General features: G+C 47.4%; 1 protein-coding gene across 1 annotated transcript in view; it reads left to right on the forward strand.

Moving 5' to 3' along the window:
- The window catches only part of COL3A1 (collagen type III alpha 1 chain), a 2242195-nt gene that overhangs the window by 230975 nt on the left and 1988391 nt on the right, over window positions 1-22829 (forward strand). The gene's annotated exons all lie outside the window — the stretch shown is intronic.

Genomic DNA, 22829 nt, shown 5'->3' on the forward strand with positions numbered 1-22829 from the left:
TTCTATCAAATCTATCAATCGATCGATTTGCGGCCGATTTTGATCAATTTGATCTATCTGACAGGATGGAAAATCTTGATCGATCTGCTGCCAGTCTATGGCCCATAGACTTGCATTGGATCTAATGGTCCAATAAAGCATTTAGATCAATTTCCAATAGATTTCATTCTGAAATCTATTGGAAATCTGTTCCTAGTGTGTGGCACACATCAGACAGATTCCTGTCAGATCCGACTTGACAGGCATCTGACAGAAATCTATCTGGTGGTCGAATCTGCTGCAAATCTATAAGTGTATGGCCGCCTTTAAAGACAGAAGAGTTAACTTTAGGTTTCCGAGGTAAAATGTTTCCTGAGTACTACATGCCTTATCACCATGGTGATAGCACTAGAAACAGTTCAGAAACAAGTTTTATTGAAGATTTTCATAAAAACAAGAAATGCAAACCTTTGATAAGAATACAGTGTTTCAGAAATAATTATGGTATCATTACATTTTTGAGCAGTGACAGAAAGGTTGGTAGTTTGCCAGTTCCATATAAACACATGCTTAAAACTTCAACAAGAACTTAGAATAACAGAGTAGAATAACAACTTAGAATAACAATTTAGAATAAAAAGGCTCCCAAATCATCTCATAATATGGAAACACATGCTCCTATTCGGAGAAAGGACAAAATCGTGTAGAGAATGGACCAAAATCAGGACGCTATATTGAGATACGTAACAACAGAAAAGCAAATATTGTGTACATAGCTAAGTAGAAACCCCCGAGTAATCAGATATTTATGCCTCTCAATCTTTTTTCCATATCTAAATTGAGAGAGGCTTGAAATAGGATGTGTGGTGAAACAATCTTTGCAATTGGAAACTATAGAATGCCTTGCGACACACAGTATGTGGGTAATAGTCTGTGGATGTGTGGGATTAGATGTAGGTCAATATGGAGTAGAGCTAGTTGAGGGGAGGGTGGATTGTCCAACCTATGCACTTTGATATTTCTGAAAACAACCGATCCAAACTGGTTTGATTAGTGGGCATTGCCACATTATGTGACGTAACGTGCCTACTTCTTCACACTGCCTCCAACGATTTTCTGAATATCCTTTGTGAAGTTTATATAATTTATTTGGGGTGTAGTACCAATGTAGGAAAATCTTATGGAGTGTTTCCCAGTGAGAGTATTTGGAAATATGTTCTGTGGCCTTCTGCCACTTTTCAGTTGTTAGTTTATAGTTTAATGCTACTGCCCAAGATTCTATGTGTTTGAGTAGGTTTGGGTGGTAGTGATGCATGAGGTGACTATAACAAGTTGAGATTCCTTTGTTTTTTATACAGACTAACCAGCAAGCTCATGGTGAATCAGAACTCGTTGGGTTGTGTAAGGGGCAGTGGTGCTCATCGAATACCGAGCTCGAATAGTATTAGCTATCCGGGCTGTGCTATCCGAGCGCACTCGGATAGCAATCAGCTATCCGGAGATATCCTAGCTATCCGAGCTCAGATAGCGTCATCAGCTCGGATAGCGTCACGTCAGACGTCACCTCGAGTCCTCACAAGCGAATCAGAGGGCTCCCAGACCTCTGACTGCAGCCAATCACAGAGGGGGAGCCTGGCCAAGCCCCCCTCTATAAATAGCGGGCGCCATCTTGCCTCACTCGTCCTTGCTTGTGACTTACTGTACTGAGAGACTGCTCCAGTGCTTTTTGTCTGTGCAAGTGCATTTATTGCTCAAAACACCAAGTGTTTTTACACTCCAACACTTGATATTTACCTGTATTGCTTTGTATTGTAGATAGATTGTATTTTAGGCAGTTTAGTTTGTGTGATTAGGGACTAGGGAGGGAGACTGTCACTGGTGCTGCTGCAGCTGCAGCAGCTAGGCCCTGTGCCTAGGCAAGGCAGCCTGCCCTGCTCTGTGCTCTAGTCTCTACCTTACCTGTGCTCTCACCTGTCCTACTCTACTCCTGTACTACTACTTCTGTGTTAGATAGATTATTGTACTATTTTGTAGTTAGCAAGGCCCAGCTTTACTGCTATACCTGTCCTGTATCCAGGGGAGGACTGGGACCTTTTGGCCTGAGGGGAAAACATAGCCTAGATGCCCTGTCTTAGCAGCCCCATTAACCTCCCTAGCGATATTGATGGTTATACACGTCAATACAAAACATGCTGTAAACAGTATTGACGTGCATACACGTTAATACTCTCCTGCACTGTCTACTAGACCCTTGCTTGACACATTTTGGCAAGTTACAGGAAAAAAAGGTTATGAAAATTAATTGGATCACTTTTTGCACAGAAATCCTGGGGAAATTGAACACCAGGGAGGTTAAGGGCTTGTTCACACTATGGGCTCGATTCACAAAGCGGTGATAACTCAGTTATCACGCCTAAAAGACTTTAGGCATGATAACCTTTGCACCGCTGAGTTATCACCGATTTTTGCTGCTCTTCGCGCGAAGCTCCCGCGCGCAAAGTTTTGCGCGCGCGCAAAGTCCCATAGGGTTCAATGGGCGCTGCGCGCGAAGCGCGGGGCGCTGGGGCGCGCGGAAAATTCGCACGAGTTTCTTCTTATCATGCCTAAAGTGAGTTTAGGCGTGATAAAGGGCTTTTCACTCGCGTGCAAACACTTTGCACCGCTTTGTGAATCAGGCCCTTTGAGTGCTTGCATATTTTTTTAAGCGCTGGTGATTTTAGAAATCGCCCTAAAAGCGCTTGTGCAATGATTCCCTATGATAGTGTTCACATATGAGAGGTTCGATTACGATCCGCTTCCAAAAGCGCTGCCTGTACTATTTTCTGAGCGCTTTGGCTTAATGGAAAGTATAGGTAAATCGCTAAGCGCTTGAAAAAGCGCTTTGTATAACGATTTGCTGAGCGCTTTTAAGAATAAATATATTGTATTTATTCTTCTCCAGGTCAAAGAGTTCACTGACGTCAGGAAGTGAAAATCTCAATTGCTCATCAAAAGCGCTTACGAAAGCACTTACACAAAATAGCTCAACGCTCAGAAGACACCGGGAATCGCTTGAAAAAAATTGCGCACAAAAACGCTCAGCGCTTGAGATACCGCTTACAATTTATGTGAACAAATCCTTATTGTACGCAAATATAGATCATATTCTAAAACGACAAAGTAAATATACTCTGTACAGCGCTGCAGAAGATGTTCTATATAAATAAAAACTGCTGCATCAGTACTTCATCTATATGTGTAAAAGGAATCATCAGGCTAAAAAAAAATAAAATAAAAAGCTTTACTTATCCAGGGCTTCCTCCAGCCTCTGGCAGCTGTCCTGTGCCCTTGCTGTAGCTCCCAGTGCCCGCCGGCGTAGATGCTGACCTTGCCAGGCCGGCATCTACTGCACTTGTGCGAGCACCACTGTCAATCACTCACACGTGATCTCGAGTGTTCTACGCAGGCATAGCAGCACTGTGCCTGCACAGAACACTCGAGAACAATAGAGACCACATGTGAGTGATTGACAGCGGTGCTCGTGCAAGTGCAGTAGATGCTGGCCTGGCAAGGTCAGCATATACGGCGGAGGGGACCGGGAGCCACCAGAGCTGCAGCGAGGGCACAGGACAGCTGCCAGAGGCTGGAGGAAGCCCCGGATAAGTAAAGCGTATGTTTTTTCTTTAGCCTGATGATTCAGCCATAAGAGTTTGCATCTGTCTGTCACTTGGCCTTGGCATCTCCCCTCACAATAAAAAAATGACTTCCCATAGTTTTCATCATTATACTTCAGGGCTAGCTGCTCATGGCTTCTATAGAATGTCTCTGCTGGCTATTACTGGTGTCCTCCTGGGAATCAGATGAAGAGGTGGGTGATCATTTCCCTTGTGGTCAGCCCATCACCTCTAGCCCTTTTGTCTCCTCACATGCAGTCTTGCCAGGTGCCAGTGACCAGACATTTGTCCATTCCTTATCTGTGGGGAAGGGAGCCCAGCAGAGTGAAAGCATGGTGCAGGCAGGGTCAGCACAGGGGCGTAGCAATAGGGGGTGCAGCGGTAGCGACCGCATTGGGGCCCTTGGGCCGGAGGGGCCCCGAATGGCCCTCCCTCAACTACAGTATTAGCTCTATATTGGTCCTGTGCTCATAATAATCATTTATATATATATACTTTGAATAGTGGTAATCATTAACAAACTATTCCCCATCCCCTTCTTGCACCTCTGACATTGTAGTTGCCATTGGCAGCTTTTAGTGCGCTGTTTCAATTGCTATGTATAGAGTGCATGGGGGGCCCCATTGTAAAACTTGCATCGGGGCCCACAGCTCCTTAGCTACGCCACTGGGTCAGCAGTTCATGCAGACACACTCAGACTGTGTGTCTTCTGCTGTGCAAGACAGACATTGCTATGCATTTTGCATCCATGCCGGCTTCCTGCAGCAGCCCAGGCACCCTGTGATAGCTGTACTATCACCAGCCTGCACAGGAGGGGGAATCTTTACCACAGATGGCAGGGAAAGGGAATACACTTTTGAATGATTCCTTGCAACTGGAGTAAAGCAAAAGGGCTATGGCATAATACTGGTGGGTGCTCTGACACATACACACTACAGCATATACACAGACACACACTAAATATACACATACACATGACTTTGAGAGGGCTGACCTGGGTTCATCGCACACATTCAGGCAGCTGCTCCTCTTGGTCTGCAGTCTCTCTGATTCGGCTCTAGTAACTTGCAGGGTGGAGTTTAACAAGTGCATCATCAGCACTGCAGCCAATGGAGGAGAAATACAAGAGAAAAGGGAGCCAACACAAAGCCCTGCCGTCTCTGGCCTGACATGCACCAACAAGACAGCCTAGGCTAGTAAGAGTGAGCTGTGGGCGTGGCTGAGTTCCCGGGCTGAGTTCCCATACTACACTAGCCCGTCCGGCCCTAATTGTTTGATTAGGAGTTGGCCTGGGGGGAAATCGCCACCCGTCCCCCCAGGCCAGTCCGCCTATGCCTGTATCTGCTCTCTGTAATCTAATCACACCTGTTCTATTGTTTAGCTAGATTCTTCTATTGTTTAGTTAGTACCATAGTGTACTCTAGTCTGTGTATAGGGACCGTCCGTCACCGCATTACCTAGGGTCTTTGTGTGCGCAGTGCACGTCTGCGCTGTCCGCACCCTCTCGTTAGTGCTACACCTGTCCTATTGTTTATATTACTTGTATTGTGTATTCGCTGAATTGTACTGTACTGTAGTCTGTGTATAGGGACACCGTCAGTCAGCGTCAGCTAGGGTCTTTGTGTGCGCACTGTGCACTCTCTCGTTAGCGCTACACCGATCTTTGCTGTAGAGTACACCTGTCCGTCACCTCACACACTCACCACCACCAGTCCCACCCCATTAAAGTACCCCACTTGCCCCACCCACCTTTACATACATAACTTTTTTTTTCATTTGTATAATATTAAAAATATACGATGTCTGGCACTGGCAGCCGCGGTTTGGACAGGGGCAGCAAGGGCATCGGCAAGAGAGGAGGTCGTAGCAGCCGTGCCACTACCACCACCATGCGCAGTTCTGCGTCTGCACCAGTGGCTATTCCGCCATTAGCCACTGGCCGTGGACGCCTTGGCCGCCCAACAGCTGGGAGTCACGCTGCAGAGACACAGCAGCAGCGTGTGGCGCAGATGTTCCTCCCACCGCCAGGTCGTAGCCGTCCTATTGAGGAGAAGGACACAGACTCTGTGGTGGAACTGATGGTGGATGAGCAGGCCACCATTAGCTCTGGAACCGAGTCCTCCACCCCCGCCACCACTCCTGTTCGCAAGAGCAGCAGCAGCCGCCCAGCACTGCCTGGGGAGGAGGAGTGCAGTTCTCCAGCCCCAGCGGGCAACACCAGCATCCTGTCACTCAGCACCTTCTTATCCCCAAGCACAGCGGGGCTATGGAGTGCTGTTGCGGCAGAATTGGAGGAGGAAGAAATGCTGATGGGCACTTTGGGGGATGATGCTTTGGACAGTCAGACAGTGGTGACTGTCCCTCAGTCCATGCATGCAGAAGGGGAGTTTGTGGGGTCATCCCAGCAGGACATGTTTGCGGAGGGGGAGGATGATGATGACAGGGTGAAGGACAGAGACTGGGTGGCAGATCCTGGGGATGTCATCAGCTCTGAGGAGGAGGAGGAGGATGCGTCTGTGGGCCTTGCTAGAAGGATCAGCATCGCAGACATAGGCAGGATCAGAAGTGGGCGTGGTATGCAGGCCACACAGCGTGCTGATCTGGAGGCGGAGAGTTATGCCAGTGCCACCAGCCGCACCAAGAAATTCCCCCCCCCCCCCCAACCACCACAGGGAGACCAGCGGCAGCAGCACCTTCCAGCCGAAGGGGCAACTTCACGTCCCCAATTTGGAATTTTTTTACCCTGCCATATGTGGAGTGCAAGTATGCCACCTGCAACCAGTGCTGCCAGCAGCTCAGCAGAGGGAAGGAGCCCTCTGCCTTTAGCACCACCTCTCTGGTGAACCATCTTGCAGGGAAACACTTTCATGAGCATGAAGAGTTCATGAAGTTGAAGGAAGCTGGCAGTGGCAGTGGCAGACCCGCCACCACTGCGAAGCCGTCGGCAGCAGCCACTCGCCCTCCTCCACCTCCTCCAGCAGCACCAGCAGGAGTGCGTCAGAAAAGCACTGCTCCTCCTCCCTCTTCAACTCCTGCCGCCGACACTGAGGCCTGTTCTGGCAGCCAGTCCTCAGTGGCCTCCTCTGCTCCCTCCACTGATTCCCGTGCCAGCAAAAGGCGTCGCCAGACCCTGCTCAGCGACACCTTCCAGGGGGTGGTCAGGGTTCTGCCACCCAGCAGCCATCGCGTGTGTCAGCTGAACGGCTTGCTGGCACGGGCCATGTGCTCCCAACTCCTGCCTTATTCCCTTGTGCAGGAGGGGAGCGACATGTGTGCGCTCCTGATGTGTGCAGCCCCGATTGGCCAATCCCCAGCCGGCATTTTTTTTGCACGCACGGCCATCCCTGCACTTCACCGCTCTGTGATGGCCAATGTCAGGAGAGGGCTGGATCACGCGGTGGGTCAACGGGTCCACGTCACCATGGACTCGTGGAGCAGCCGGTTTGGGACAGGCCGCTATCTGTCCTTCACCGCGCATTGGGTCAGCTTGGTGGAAGGGGGTGAGCAGCATTGGGCACTGTCAGAGCAGCAGCAGCAACAACGCAGTGGGTGGTGCCACCATGCAGGGTCAGCGGAATTGCAGCAGGATCCCCTGATCCGCTTCCATCCTCCGGCACACCAGCCCAAACCCCCCGCCTCAGCAGCAGCGTGAAGCCCCGCCACTGCCAAGCGCTGCTGGAATTGGTCAGCCTGGGGAAGACCAAACTGACGGCGAACCATGTCCTGGCCAAACTCCGAGAGCAGGAGAGGAATTGGCTGACCCCCAGAGGCCTCAGAGTCGGAGAGGTGGTGTCCGACAATGGGGCAAACCTGGTTGCTGCAATCAGCAGGGGAGACCTGACCCACATCCCCTGCCTGGCGCACGTCTTGAACCTGGTAGTCCAAAAGTTCCTGTGGACCTACCAGGGGATGGACCGACTCCTTGAGGTGGCAAGGAAGGTTGTGCGTCATTTCCGGCACTCGCCTGCAGCCGTAGCGAGCCTGGAAGAGGTGCAGAAGGAGCTGCACCTGCCACAGCACTGGCTCATGATCGATGTTCCAACTCGCTGGAACTCCACCCTGGCGATGTTTGAGCATCTGGTTGAACAGAGGCAGGCTGTTAGCCAGTACGTTGCACGAGCAACAGTTGCCCCCATCACTGCAACTGGGCGTGCCGCCACCAACCTCCCGTCCATCATCTCCAGGGAGGACTGGGGGCACATGCAGCAGGTGTGCTCAGTGCTGGCACCCTTCCTGCAGGCCACCAACATGGTAAGCAGGGACCATGCAATGGTGTGCGAGTGGGTCCCCATGGTGTGTGTGCTGGACAGGGCCCTGTATGCACTGCTGGAAGAGGGAGCAGCAGCCTTGAACCAGCAGGAGCTGCAGGCAGCTTCACGGGCCACCTCTGAGGAGGAGGGCTTGGAGTTGGTGGAGGTCCCTGACCTTGCTGCTGATGAGGGGGAGCAGCAGAGCGCAGCTGAAGTGGTGCGGGGGTGGAGAGAGGATGAGGTGGAGGAGGCAGAGGAAGAGGAGGACAGCCCTGTCGGCTCTGGGCTGCCGATGATGTGCCAGCAGACATGGCCAGACTCTTCCCAATGGCAGCGCACATGCTGAGGTGCCTGCGCATGGACCCAAGGGTCATCCAGATGAAGAAGAGGGAGGACATCTGGATCTGCATGATGCTGGACCCACGTCTGAAGGGGAAGCTCAGCCAGTTCCTGCCTGCAGGAGGAGACCGTGCCCAACAAATGAGGGATTTGCAGCTGTCCCTTGTTGAGCGCTTGGAGGATGCCTTCCCTCAGCCATCCACCCCCACTGTCCAGCCAGCACAGAGGCAGCAGCAGGTGCCTGCATCCACCAGCAGCAAGCACACGCGCACCACAGACCTGCTGTCTCTGGCCAACGAGCTCTACATGAGTGTAGAGCTGCCAGGGACTAGAGAGGAGGTGCCTGCAGCAGCATCCTTCTCCAGTCACAGACAGCGCTTGACCCGCATGGTGGCTGACTACATGGGGTCCTTCAGCGGGCTTGACAGCGTTGCCCCTGTTGATCCCATGGAGTATTGGGTCAAGCACCTGCCGATCTGGAGCGAGCTTGCGCAGTACGCCCTGGAAGTGCTCTCCTGCCCCCCTTCCAGCGTACTGTCAGAGCGTTGCTTCAGTGCAGCCGGTGGAGTCGTCACTGAGAAGCGATCTCGTCTGTCTCACAAGTCTGTGGACAGACTGACGTTTCTCAAAATGAACCAGGCTAGGGTGGAAGGCGAATTCCTGGCCCCTGTTGTCGGCGAGAGGGGGACATGAAGTGGCGCACACACATTACACCTGCTGCTGCTGCTGCTGTATTTCTTCCTGCTGTCTGTGTCTCCACTGCCAGGGAACACATTACAAGGTGCTGCCCATGCGCCACCAGCTATTTACGCTCAAAAATAGCTGCCTGCATTATTTGGAAAAAAAAAACAAATTTAATTATTTTAGAGGTGTCCGGGTTGAAAACTGTGCTGTCCCAATTGTGTATTGGACACAATGTGGGCTTCACGACCGCTGTCTGGAACCTCATGCTGTTCATTTACGGCCCTGGTACCACTACTAGGAACCAGGGCCTATTATGTCTCGCTGCCTGCCCTCCTGCTGCCAGTCTGCCACACACTCATCCTCCTCACGCTGCCTGCTGCTGTATTTCCTCCTGCTGTCTGTGTCTCCACTGCCAGGGAACACATTACAAGGTGCTGCTGCCCATGCGCCACCAGCTATTACGCTCAAAAATAGCTGCATTAATTTGGAAAAAAAAAATTGTAATTAATTTAGAGGTGTCCGGGTTGAAAACTGTGCTGTCCCAATTGTGTATTGGACACAATGTGGGCTTCACGATCGCTGTCTGGAACCTCATGCTGTTCATTTACGGCCCTGGTACCACCGCTAGGAACCAGGGCCTATTATGTCTCGCTGCCTGCCCTCCTGCTGCCTGCTGCCAGTCTGCCACACACTCATCCTCCTCACGCTGCCTGCTGTTGTATTTCCTCCTGCTGTCTGTGTCTCCACTGCTAGGGAACACATTACAAGGTGCTGCTGCCCATGCGCCACCAGCTATTTATGCTCACAAATAGCTGCATTATTTAAAAAAAAATATTTTAGAGGTGTCCGGGTTGAAAACTGTGCTGTCCCAATTGTGTATTGGACACAATGTGGGCTTCACGACCGCTGTCTGGAACCTCATGGTGTTTATTTACGGCCCTGGAACCACCACTAGGACCCAGGGCCTATTATGTCTCGCTGCCTGCCCTCCTGCCTGCTGCCAGTCTGCCACACACTCAACCTCCTCACGCTGCCTGCTGCTGTATTTCCTCCTGCTGTCTGTATGTTTCCACTGCCAGGGAACACATTACAAGGTGCTGCTGCCCATGCGCCACCAGCTATTTACGCTCACAAATAGCTGCATTATTTTGAAAAAAAAAAATTAAATTATTTTAGAGGTGTCCGGGTTGAAAACTGTGCTGTCCCAATTGTGTATTGGACACAATGTGGGCTTCACGACCGCTGTCTGGAACCTCATGATGTTCATTTATGGCCCTGGTACCACTGCTAGGAACCAGAGCCTATTATGTCAGTCACATCACACTGCCTGACACACACTACTCCTCCTCCTGTAGCTGCATTGAGCTTCTGCTGTCTGTGTGCTGCTACCACTGCCAGGGAGAACTGAAGAAGAACTATTTTCTGCTGCCACCCACTCTCCTACCAGCTATTACCACACTACAATAGCTGCAACTACTTCCTCCTCCTGCTGATGTCTGTGTTTTACCACCGCCAGGGTACACAGAAAAAGGCGCTGTGGCTTGCAATGTGCCACTAGTACTATTATGCCATCAACAAAAATATAACCATGGCGTTATTAAAATAAAATATTTCCACAAATGAAGTAAAAAAAAAAATATTACAAAAGAAAGGAAAACCAAGACACATAATATAGTGATAGAGAAGAAGAGGAAGAAGAAGATATAGAAGAAGAAGATATAGAAGAAGAAGAAGATATAGAAGAAGAAGATGAAGAAGAAGAAGATGAAGAAGAAGAAGAAGATATAGAAGAAGAAGAAGACGAAGAAGAAGATATAGAAGAAGAAGAAGACGAAGAAGAAGAAGATATAGAAGACGAAGAAGAAGAAGATATAGAAGAAGAAGAAGAAGATGATATAGAAGAAGAAGAAGATATAGAAGAAGAAGAAGATATAGAAGAAGAAAAAGATAATTGAAGAAGATACAAGAAGTAGAAGATGAAGAAGATTCGAGTAGAAGAAGATATAGAAGAAGAAGAAAAATAAGAAGATATAGAAGAAGAAGATATAGAAGAAGAAGAAGACCTTCTCATGCAAACACTTTTCATGAAGTTAATTTACTATTTTTGATACCTTTTTTATAACTACTACATCACCACATAATCACTTGATGTTTTTCTTCATAAAAAAGGTGGTTTCATGCATCATTGACCTCCAATACAAGTTTTAAAAGCTATTTAAGGCCAGCTCGAATAATTTAATCTAATACAGACTCGGATAGTGACGTCGGATATCCGAGCTCGAATCGGATATTCGATTAACTCGAATATCGAACTTCGAGTGAATTCGGATAGTTTACTATACGAATTCGACCAAACTCGAATAGGATAATGAGGTATCCGAGCAACACTGGTAAGGGGCTACAATGGTCCTAAAAGCCTCCTTACTAAAATGCTAAGGAAAGCAAAAGTTTGCTTTCTTAAAACAGAAAATTTGTGATAATTCAGGTTGGAGTTAGCTCTGAGATGTCTCCCAGTGCAGCACTGCTGAAATATGCAAATTAACCATTGTCGTCCTTAGAAGCTAAACACACCTCCAGATCCGCTGGAATGCAATGATGTGTCAGCTGTTAATTGTACAGAGCCACAATAATCCATCATGCATACAGACTGTTTCAGACTGGTTGGTCTTCATCAGTTCATGGCATGGATTAATGTGGCTCTATGAAGTAGGACTTGAAACACCCAGAGGTACAGACTAACCAGCAAGCTCTTGTTTGTTAGACAGCCTTTTTCGAAGAGGAAGAGCAAATATTCCGGACACAAAATCTTTGGGGAAGGAGAGCTGCTGATAAAGTGCCTCAATTGAAGATAGGTGTGCAATTCAGAGTTAGGAATATTGAAAATATCTTTGATCTGTTGAAAACTGAGAACACCTGTAGGCGAGCACAATTGTTGGATATTGAGGATACCTAACCAAAAAATTGGGTCTAATAAATAGCACCATAATAAGTGCCTCAACAGAAGAACAACATGATCCTTATACAAAAGAAAAGAGCTTCTGATTGAAGAACAATATGTGCAAGACAACCAGTAAATGCTAAACAAAAAATACGTTTATTGAAGACATCTGCACAGAACATTAAAAACACTTAAAAAAATATATAAATCCAAAATACAATAAAAAATGTCCACTAAGAGCAGTGGTCTATAATAACAATACAATCAATAATATATCTCAGCACAGCAGGAACACAAATATATGAATTACTATGTACAAACAGTAAGCCAGTGACTCAACCATATGCTATAAAAAGCTGCTAATAGTTACCCGTAAAACTACAGTCCTAGAACACTACTATAAGAGTGACAAGTTCAGACCTCTATTGATATACAATCTAGATTGGTAGTAAACTGTGAAGCACCTAGCACTGACACTGAAGCAAAGTGCGGAATAAGAAAGATATAAAGTACAGAGTGTAGTTACCTGATGGCTGGTGATAAGAAAACGAAGTGGCCCCCTGTGCGCTCTCCCTCCACGCGTATCGCGGATTGACGCTTTATCAAGTGGCAATCTGTGATAGGCGTGGAGGGAGAGCGCACAGGGGCTACTTCGTTTTCTTATCACCAGCCATCACACAACTACACTCACACTAAATTGGAGGCCTAAAGTGCTTTAAAGCATTTTGCATGTGTATACATAAATCAAGTATTGTAATTAGTGTACTGCTTCACACTGACAGACCAAACTCACTGTGTAATGCACCACAAACAGCTGTTTGTGTAGTGACGTCCGTGCTGGACTGGTGCGCACCATGACAAGAGTGCAGGTGATGGCGGCTTTCCAGCCCATATGGTCACCTTACTGAGGTAGCTCAATGACAGAACAGTGACTGTCCAGCTGACCGTATTTGGTCTGTCCACAATGAAGCAACAACCTTATTATCTTGGGTGTGCCCCCCCACCTCCCCCCCGAGACACTCATATAGCCGTCGGTCATTGCTTCATTGTGATACGCAAGCCCCTTCACCGCAGCAAGGTAAGGATCATGAAGGGGAATTGACACATGTACATGCTTTTGTTTTGTTGTTGCAGCTGCAGTGCAGCCAGAACAATAAGCCAGGCATGTACATGCACCAGAAAAATTATTATAGCGGCCTTAAAAATTCAGGAATCCACCTGGTGTTCTGGACCCTGTTGGTGGTGACGGAGAAGGCAGTCAAGCGGCCTGCAGGCAGAGATGCTGTGCGGGGAGCGACTTAGTCTTGGGGCAGGCAGCCAGTCATACGGCGTGCAGGCAGAGATGCTGTGTGTGGGGGCTGACTTAGTCTTCATTTTGATAAAGGTGAGGTACTGAACACTTTTGTGACCTAGGCGACTTCTCTTCTCAGTGACAATGCCTCCAGCTGTGCTGAAGGTCCTTTCTGACAGGACGCTTGAGGCAGGGCAAGACAGAAGTTGGATGGAAACATGTGACAGCTCTGGCCACAGGTCGAGCCTGCGCACCCAGTAGTCCAAGGGTTCATCGCTGCTCACAGTGTCTACATCCACACTTAAGGCCAGGTAGTTGGCTACCTGCCGGTCGAGGCGTTGGTGGAGGGTGGATCCGGAAGGGCTAAAGCGAGACATTGGACTAAAGAATGTACGCATGTCTGACATCACCATGCGATCGCTAGAGCATCCTGTCCTTGCCTGCATGGACATGGGAGAAGGATTACTGGCAGTGGTACCTTTATTCTGTTGTGCTGTGACATCACCCTTAAATGCACTGTAAAGCATAGTTGCTAGCTTGTTCAGCAAGTGCTGCATCCTTTCTGCCTTCTGGTGATTTGGAAACAGCTCCGCCACTTTGTGCTTATACCGAGGGTCTAGTAACGTGGCCACCCAGTACAGCTAATTCCCCTTGAGTTTTTTTTATATGGGGGTCCCTCAACAGGCTGAACAGCATGAAAGCCGCCATCTGCACAAATTTGGATGCAGACATACTATTCATCTCCTCTTGCTCTTCCTCAGTGATGTTGGGTAAGTTCTCATCCTCCCCCCAGCCAAGAACAATACCACGGGAAAGTTGAGCAGCACAAGCCCCCTGCGACACCTGCTGCGGTTGTTCTTCCGCGCCCTCCTCCCCCCAAAAAACACCTTCCTCATCACCAGACTCCTCTTCCCCACACGACTCGTCCTCCTCTTCCTCCCCCCTCTGTGCTGCCGTAGGTGTTGAGCAATCATCTGCTTCTGCTGAGAATTGATCCCACAATTCTTCCTCCTGTTCCTGTTCCTGATCACACTCCTTCACAGCTTGACCCACCACTCTACGCACGGCATGCTCCAGGAAGAAAGCATATGGGATCAAGTCGCTGATGGTTCCTTCACTGCGACTTACCAGGTTTGTCACCTCCTCAAACGGCCGCATGAGCCTGCAGGCATTTTGCATGAGTGTCCAGTACTTCGGCCAGAACATCCATATCTGTAACGCTGGGGGGTCATACTTTCTGACCAGCCAGCACAACAAGACTGAGAGCTGAATTATGGAAAAGGCTACACAGGCTGCCCAGAGCAACTGCAGCTCTGGGCTTCTAATAAGACGCAATGGCAGCGCAGTGTGATGTTGCGCTGCTCTTGCGATAGAAAACATTCAGACAGATACAAGACAGACTGGAATGAGGTAGCCAATGGCAACCACAGCAATGGCTACCTGCCAGGACAGGGCTAGGAGGACAGAGGCTGACAGAATGAATGCTTGCTAAACTAGTCACTATCTCAGTGACAGCAAGCATTCACAAAGACAAGAGTGAGGTAGCCAATAGCAACCACAGTGATGGCTACCTCGCAAAGACAGGACAGAATAGTCAGGAAATAGCAGAATCAAAAGGCAGGCAAATGTAATACATACAGAGGCGGGACAAGGTCCTCCAGCACCCAAGGCTGAGACACCAAAGTGCGCCCCTCCATCCCTCCCACCCCAGCTGTCACACCCTGATTGCTATTAGACTAAGAGGTGCCACAGGGCCCACAACCTCCCCAACACCTTAATATCTAGTTATCTGGCTTTCAGTCACTGCTATGTATCCCATTTTCTTATTTCTTTCTGCTTCAAACACAATTAGGAATGACAGCTGAATGAATTGTGTGCCCCCTCCTACACTGCGCCCTGAGGCTGGAGCCTCTCCAGCCTATGCCTCGGGCCGGCCCTGAATACATAGACAAATATACAATAGATATGATTTCCTAGCGTATTACAATTTACAGCTATCAATAAAACTACAAACAACTGACTAACAGATGTATATATCGGCGATGAACCAATATATAACATAAGCAAGGGACACTGGCTAGGATCAGGAGCAATACAGCGAACAAGACTAGGCAATACAGAATCTCTATACTAGAAGGAGTACCTATATACAGTGGAGGAAATAATTATTTGACCCCTCACTGATTTTGTAAGTTTGTCCAATGACAAAGAAATGAAAAGTCTCAGAACAGTATCATTTCAATGGTAGGTTTATTTTAACAGTGGCAAATAGCACATCAAAAGGAAAATCGAAAAAATAACCTTAAATAAAAGATAGCAACTGATTTGCATTTCATTGAGTGAAATAAGTTTTTGAACCCCTACCAACCATTAAGAGTTCTGGCTCCCACAGAGTGGTTAGACACTTCTACTCAATTAGTCACCCTCATTAAGGACACCTGTCTTAACTAGTCACCTGTATAAAAGACACCTGTTCACAGAATCAATCAATCAAGCAGACTCCAAACTCTCCAACATGGGAAAGACCAAAGAGCTGTCCAAGGATGTCAGAGACAAAATTGTAGACCTGCCCAAGGCTGGAATGGGCTACAAAACCATTAGCAAGAAGCTGGGTGAGAAGGTGACAACTGTTGGTGCGATTGTTCGAAAATGGAAGGAGCACAAAATGACCATCAATCGACCTTGCTCTGGGGCTCCACGCAAGATCTCACCTCGTGGGGTGTCAATGGTTCTGAGAAAGGTGAAAAAGCATCCTAGAACTACACGGGAGGAGTTAGTGAATGACCTCAAATTAGCAGGGACCACAGTCACCAAGAAAACCATTGGAAACACATTACACCGCAATGGATTAAAATCCTGCAGGGCTCGCAAGGTCCCCCTGCTCAAGAAGGCACATGTGCAGGCCCGTCTGAAGTTTGCCAATGAACACCTGAATGATTCTGTGAGTGACTGGGAGAAGGTGCTGTGGTCTGATGAGACCAAAATAGAGCTCTTTGGCATTAACTCAACTCGCTGTGTTTGTAGGAAGAAAAATGCTGCCTATGACCCCCAAAACACCATCCCCACCGTCAAGCATGGGGGTGGAAACATTTTGCTTTGGGGGTGTTTTTCTGCTAAGGGCACAGGACAACTTAATCGCATTAACGGGAAAATGGACGGAGCCATGTATCGTGAAATCCTGAACGACAACCTCCTTCCCTCTGCCAGGAAACTGAAAATGGGTCGTGGATGGGTGTTCCAGCACGACAATGACCCAAAACATACAGCAAAGGCAACAAAGGAGTGGCTCAAGAAGAAGCACATTAAGGTCATGGAGTGGCCTAGTCAGTCTCCGGACCTTAATCCAATAGAAAACCTATGGAGGGAGCTCAAGCATAGAGTTGCACAGAGCCAGCCTCGAAACCTTAGGGATTTAGAGATGATCTGCAAAGAGGAGTTGACCAACATTCCTCCTAAAATGTTTGCAAACTTGGTCATCAATTACAAGAAACGTTTGACCTCTGTGCTTGCAAACAAGGGTTTTTCCACTAAGTATTAAGTCTTTTATTGTTAGAGGGTTCAAAAATGTATTTCACTCAATGAAATGCAAATCAGTTGCTATCTTTTATTTAAGGTTATTTTTTCAATTTTCCTTTTGATGTGCTATCTGCCACTGTTAAAATAAACCTACCATTGAAATGATACTGTTCTGAGACTTTTCATTTCTTTGTCATTGGACAAACTTACAAAATCAGTGAGGGGTCAAATAATTATTTCCTCCACTGTATATCCCCGTGGGAAATATATAACGTAGCTCCACAGGAATAACTGAACTAAGACAAGGAATATATTTTACAATAACAAGGGACCCAGTAACAGCTTAGACAGAGCTGAGACTATGACGGGTCAGGGTCTAGCAGGAGAAGCAGGACTTTATGCTGGCATCAGCCAATGGATGCAAGCATGCAAATCTCCACACAGCTGAATGGTAATCATTCAATCCTGTGCTGGCCTGAACACCATTTGCTAGCTGAAAGAACATCATAACAAATGCATGCAGTACTATGCAAGAACATGCATGCAGGAAATCCAGGGCTATCTGGCTGCAGCTCAGCTGCAGCAAACCATTAGTGGAATAATGACAGTATTCTGAGCTGTCCAGAACTGCAGAGCAATTGCAAATGACAAAGTGACTCACTGTGAATGCACAACCGAATGCAGACTGACAAACCAGAACTGTCCATTTGCGGCTCCACCTGCAATGGACAGAACACGTCACAGGAGGAATCCTAACAATATCTCCCCAGAGCATGTCCTTTTACTGTAGTTGCAGAGATACTGTTTGATGGCTTTCTCCTGTTGTAGCAGGTGGTTAAACATCAGGAGCGTTGAATTCCAGCGGGCTATCGCAAATCAAGCATCTCACCAGCAAGTTATTTCTCCACTGAATATCAGCAAAACGTACCATGGCTGTGTAAGACTGCCTGAAAGGCCCACACACCTTCCCGAACTGCTTCAGAACATTCTGTAAGCCTAGGTACTTAGACACAAATCTCTGAATTATTAGATTCAGCACATGTGCCATGCAGGGTACATGTGTCAACTTTCCCAAATTCAAGGCCGAAATGAGATTGCTGCCGTTGTCATACACCACGTTGCCGATCTCCAGTTGGTGCGGGGTCAGCCACTGATCCACCTGTTTGTTCAGAGCAGCCAGGAGGGCTTCTCCAGTGTGACTCTCCGCTTTGAGGCAGGATATGTCTAAGATGGCGTGACACCATCGTACCTGGCATGCAGCATAGGCCATGGGGAGCTGGGGCTGTGTAGTTGGAGAGGAGATCGCAGCACCAGTAAAATTGAACTGCCACTCAGCCAAGGAGGAGGACGACAGCGAAGAGGATGTAGCAGGAGGAGAGGAGGTGGCAGCAGACCTGCCTGCAAGCTGTGGAGGTGTCACATTTAGGTCCGCTGCACAGCCACGTACTCCCTGCTTGCCAGTGGTCACCAGGTTGACCCAATGGGCTGTGTAAGTAATGTACCTGCCCTGACCATGCTTGGCAGACCAGGCATCCGTGGTCAGATGGACCCTTGACCCAACGCTGTGTGCCAGAGATGACACCACTTGCCTTTCAAATTCATGGTACAGTTTGGGTATCGCCTTTTTTGAGAAATAAGTGCGGCCTGGTATCTTCCACTGCAGTGTCCCAATGGCCACACATTTTCGGAAGGCCTCAGAGTCCACCAGCTGGTATGGTAACAGCTGGCGAGCTAACAGTTCCACCAAGCCAGCTGTCAGATGCCGGGCAAGGGGGTGACTGGCAGACATTGGCTTCTTCCCTCAAAGATTTCCCTCACGGACACCTGGCTGCTGCTGTGTGCAGGGGAGCAGGAACCGCTCAAGGTGAGAGGTGGAGAGGAGGAGGGTGGCTGTGATTGTGAAGGTGCAAGGGAGAAAGTGGCTGAAGACGATGCACCTGAAGGAGAAAGAGCAGAAGGAGGGTGGCTTTGCTTTTGTGTGTTGCTTTTCCTCAGGTGGTCTTCCCATTGCAGTTTGTGCCTTTTCTCCATGTGCCTTCATAAGGCAGTTGTCCCTACACAGCTGTTGGCCTTTCCACAGCTCAATTTTTGACGGCAGAGAGAACAGATGGCACTGATTTGAGGCAGACACACAAAAAAATTTCCACACCGCTGAGCCCAGGGGTGTGGGCACTATGGTGGCATCTGCAGCTGATGTTGAAGGGCATGTTGGCTGGCTGTCCATAGGTGGCGAGACATGGTGTCGGACACTGCCACCAGCTGTTTCTGATGACCAGCTCCTCCTGCTTCTTTCAGCAACTCGTCTCCTCCTACTCTTCTCTAGCTCCCCCTCTGAACTGTCCCCTTGGTCATCTTGTCTATTAGGATGCCCGGTGGCATCCATGGCAGTATCATCATCATCATAATCATCCTCCAGCTTTGCTCCAGCTTTGCTTGCCTCAGACACCTCATAAACTGCACCAACACCAGGTACTTCATCATCCTCCTCCTCACATCTTACGTCCATAGTCTCGCCTAACTCAGACATATGAGGTGGTGTAACTTGCTTAGCGCCTTCATCTTGTTGTAACAATAATGACTGTGAATCAGTGAATTCCCCACCAAATAACTTCTGCGAAGTGTCAAATGCAGTGGATGTGGTGCTTGTAATAGTGCTGGTGGCTGCAGAAGATGAGGTGTTCTGTGTTAAATAGTCAACCACGTCCTAACAATCTTGGGAGTTGATGGGACGTGCCTTCTTCAAAGCACTATACTTTGGGCCAGGGCCGCACAAAATTACGTCAGTACGACCTTGAACAGACCTGCCGGGTGGCCTGCCTCTGGGTCTGCCTCTGACTTTGCCTCTGCCCTTTGTTTTGTGGGGGGTGGGGGGTGAAGTGAAAGGTATGCACTGACTTGACTAATACAATGTGCAGTCACATAGGTGCAGTGAAAGGTATGCAGTGACTTGTATTACAATACAATGTGCAGCTGTCACACAGGTGCAGTTAACAGGTATGCACAGACTGGTATATTACACAGCGTGCGGTCACACAGGTACTGGGAACAATTATGCAATGACTAGTATTACAAATGTGCAGCTGTCACACACACACAGGTACCGTCTGAACAGGTGCAGTGACTGGTATGTAATATAACACTGTGTGTGCTCACGTAGGTAGGTGCACTTAACAGGTAGGTTTGCAGTGATTGGTATTACAAATGTGCAGCTGTCACACACACAGGTAGTCACTGAATGTGCTGGGCCTGGCATTAGCACAGTAGGGATTACCAAGGGCCCAAGGTCCAGCAGCTGTGACTGACTGACAGGGCTGTGTATGCAACACAAGTGTCTGTGGGACACACACACAAAAAAAAAATAGATCACAAGAACAACATTAACTCTCAAAAGAGCTGTTGAGGATGAGGAGTGCTTTTTAGAAATAACTATCAGCAAGGAGCAAGCTAACAAGCCAAACACAAGAGCCTAACTAAGGTTTCCCTATGCCAGCAGGTTCTCCTCTTCTCTAGTTACTGCAGCTACACAAGTGAGTGAAAAGGCTGACGCTGCCTGCGTTTTATAAGGGGGGGGGGCTCCAGGCGGGAGTGTAGCCTGATTGGCTACCCTCTGTCTGATGATTGTGATGTAGAGAGTCAAACTTGACCCTAATGATGTAGTATAGGGGCCGGGTCGAACTCGCATATAGTTCGAGGTTCACCGCGAACGCGAACTACCGAAGTTCGCGCGAATAAGTTTGCGTGCGAACCGTTCGGGCCATCTCTAGTGGGAAATGAAGTTGCAATCTGCCAAGCTTTAATTGTGGCTTGTATAGTGGGGTATGGTGGGACTTAAACTATATTATTTCGTTTCCTAGCTATCAAGAAGTATTTTGGATCAGGATTCTTGCTTCCGTATTTGCCCAGATTTATCTGTTAAAGTCTAGCCACCAAGACTTAGAAATCTCTAAATTGCTAGCGTGTTACAATGATTTAAGGCAAGGCACACCTAAACCTCCATACTTTTTAGGGATAAGTATAGTTTTCAAGGCTAATCTATGTTTGGAATTTTTCCATAGAAAGGAGGAAACTATTGTTTGTAGATCTGATAGATATTTGTTGCTAAGGGGAATGTTCAACGTCCGAAATAGGTAAGTTATTTTAGGGAGGGAGAGCATTTTAAAAGTGGCTAATCTGCCCACTCAGGAAAGTCGGTGTTTGGACATATATTTTGTAGTTCCAGTTTGATGTTATTAAGAAGAGGGAGATAATTTAGTTTGGATACATTTTTGGATAATTTTGATAGTTTTATACCTAAATATTGTAGTCTGTTGCCCAGGGAAATGGGAATTTCTCTTTTATAAGGCGCTTTAAGGGAGGTGATATATTAGATCCTAGAATAAAGGATTTGGACTGATTAATGTTATAATAAGAGGCCTGAGAGAATGCCTCCAAATCGTTAAGTGGGGGAAGGATTTAAAGGGGTCTGTAATTGCCAAAATTGTATCGTCAGCAAATAATCCTATTTTATGCGTGACATCAAGACAGGTTATGCCTTTTATATCAAGATTAGATTGTATTTTGATTGCTAATGTCTCCATAATAAGTGTTAAGATAACAGGAGAAAAGGGGCACACCTGTCACGTTCTGTTTATGATGGAAAAAGGTTTAGAACTTGAACCCTGATGAGACTACTGAAGCAGATGGTTGTGAATATAGTGCCATTATTGCCTGATACGACATTGCCATTAAACCCAAATCTACAGTGTGTTTCCCTAATGAATCCCCAATGGACCTTATCAAATGCCTTCTCTGCATCTAAGGAGAGATACAGAGAAGGCATTTTACTTAATTCAGTGAATCAAAGAATGTTGATGAATCTTCTTGTCCCATCAGAAGACTGTCTCCCTTTGGTAAATCCGACCTGTTCATTTCCTATTACCTTTTGGTAAGATGTTGAGAAGCCCAGTGGCAATAAGTTTGACATACAATGTTGTATCAGTCCATAGAAGATGAAAGAAGATGGGCATCAGCTACATAAAAACGTGCATAAAAAAAGATGTCTTTGTTTTCCCCCCACTGCTGTAACCACTGTGTCTACCCGACCACAATAAAGGGTTTTTATGCAGCTGATGCCCATCTTCTTTCATCTTTTTTGGACTGCAACTTGAATGTTTTGTGGAGCACGCTGCAGGTAAGACCATTTGTGGTTTGCATCCTCCCTGCTGCATTTTGGTGCCAGTGCTCTGTTTCTCTACTCTGCATGACAATGTTGTATCACTATATAAAAGAGAGATGGGTCTATAGTTGGAGGTGCTACTTGTGTCCTTCCCTGGTTTGGGGAGAATGTTGATTTTTGTGACTAAGAATTCTGATGAAATGTTCCCACTGAGTAAGAAATGATTGAACAAATCTGTTAACCTAGGGGATAATATTTGCTGAAAAGATTTATACGTTCAGAAACGTTATTAGAGACAGGAGATAAGCTTAGTGAATTGAGCTCTTTGCTCAGGTGAAGCTGGCAGAAGAATTTGCTGATAAATCCTTAAAGGCCCATACACACGTCGGATTTTTGCGAACGACCCGTCGTTTGAACGTTCCGTTGTTCAGTCAAATCCGACGTGTGTACAGACTATCGTTCGGGTGATAAGACTGGTTTCCAGCGATCCGCCGGGCGGATCGCTGGAAACCAGTCTTATCACGCGAACGATAGTCCGTACACACGTCTGATTCCGCGTGCGAACGACTGAACGACGGAACGTTCAAACGACCCGTCGTTCAGAAAATCCGACGTGTGTATGGGCCTTAACAATGAGAGGTGATTTTGAGCTCCTTATCACCTCAAATTACAATGAGTAGAGTATAATGCATTGCATGTTATGTCTTGCATTCTTCTCTACTCATTTGTATGCAATTACCTTTTTTCTCCTAGGTGTTCTCCTACTTTTCTCCTAGATGATATATTTATACCCTGTCAATAAAATGCCTCTTAAATCCCCAACAAGCAAGAAAATTCTCAAAATTATTTTGATAGTGCCTTTTACCTACTTTCTGATACTTTTTCAATTGCAAAGTGCTGAAACTTTATTTTAAACAGAAGATGAAAAATGTTCTCCTCTGAGAAAACTTAGAAGAAAAAGGTAATTGTATTAGGCTTTTGTTCGGTAAGACTTTACACATGTAACTGTATTTAACACAGTTTA

This window comes from Hyperolius riggenbachi, chromosome 7, assembly GCF_040937935.1.
Source record: "Hyperolius riggenbachi isolate aHypRig1 chromosome 7, aHypRig1.pri, whole genome shotgun sequence".
Classification (NCBI taxonomy): Eukaryota; Metazoa; Chordata; class Amphibia; order Anura; family Hyperoliidae; genus Hyperolius; species Hyperolius riggenbachi.